Consider the following 818-nt stretch of genomic DNA (forward strand, 5'->3'; position numbering starts at 1 on the left):
GGTCTCTCTCCCTTTCATAAGTCTGTAACCATTGTTTGAACACAGCGATCTATTTAGCCCCTTTTTTAATACATACATTCCTCCGGGCATTACCAAATTATTAGGGCTTCACTAACTTTATTCTTTACCTCTCCCCATTTCTTTGTAAACAACAAACATTAGCTGGCATTAGACTGCAAGGGAGCTTTCTTCTTTTCTTTCCTTTTATTTATTTATTTATTTATTTATCTTTTTTATCTTTTTTTTTTTTTTTAAGAATCACTTCTGATGTCCCTGGACTATGTCCCCCATGTGGAATGAATTAACAAAAGTCCACATCAGCTGCAATTCAATGGATTTTCCTCATTCAACAGCTGCCTACCATCTCTCCACCACCTTGCACAATTGGCCCTCTACAACCACTGTTGATGACATTTCTCGCACAACCACTACCTAATACTACTTTCATGTATCCCCAACACCATACCGACACACTATCACTGCTCTCCACTATCCTCGCAAGTATAAACACGACGGACCCATTTTAAAACCACCGTCCTTACCACCACCACAACCACTACTATTATCATTCCTACGACTACTACTATTATAATCATCGCATTCACCACCAGCACTATAATCATCCCTACCACCAACCCTCCAGTATAACAGCCACTAAAAACTACAACTGCATTTTGTCTCTATCACTATGACCACCATTGGCGGTAACAAACAAAAAACAGTCGCCAATATGAACGCAATTGATATGACTAGCACAGTTTAACGAGGAAATTATTTCTCTTGACGAGCACGTGAAGGTGAAAAGGAGTTCTCTCTCT

At 39.4% G+C, this 818-nt stretch overlaps 1 protein-coding gene across 2 annotated transcripts in view; it reads left to right on the forward strand.

Moving 5' to 3' along the window:
- The window catches only part of LOC106880564 (adhesion G protein-coupled receptor L2), a 472,327-nt gene that overhangs the window by 256,176 nt on the left and 215,333 nt on the right, over positions 1–818 (forward strand). The window lies entirely within an intron of this gene.

This window comes from Octopus bimaculoides, chromosome 8 (genome assembly GCF_001194135.2).
Source record: "Octopus bimaculoides isolate UCB-OBI-ISO-001 chromosome 8, ASM119413v2, whole genome shotgun sequence".
In the NCBI taxonomy this organism is placed as follows: Eukaryota; Metazoa; Mollusca; class Cephalopoda; order Octopoda; family Octopodidae; genus Octopus; species Octopus bimaculoides.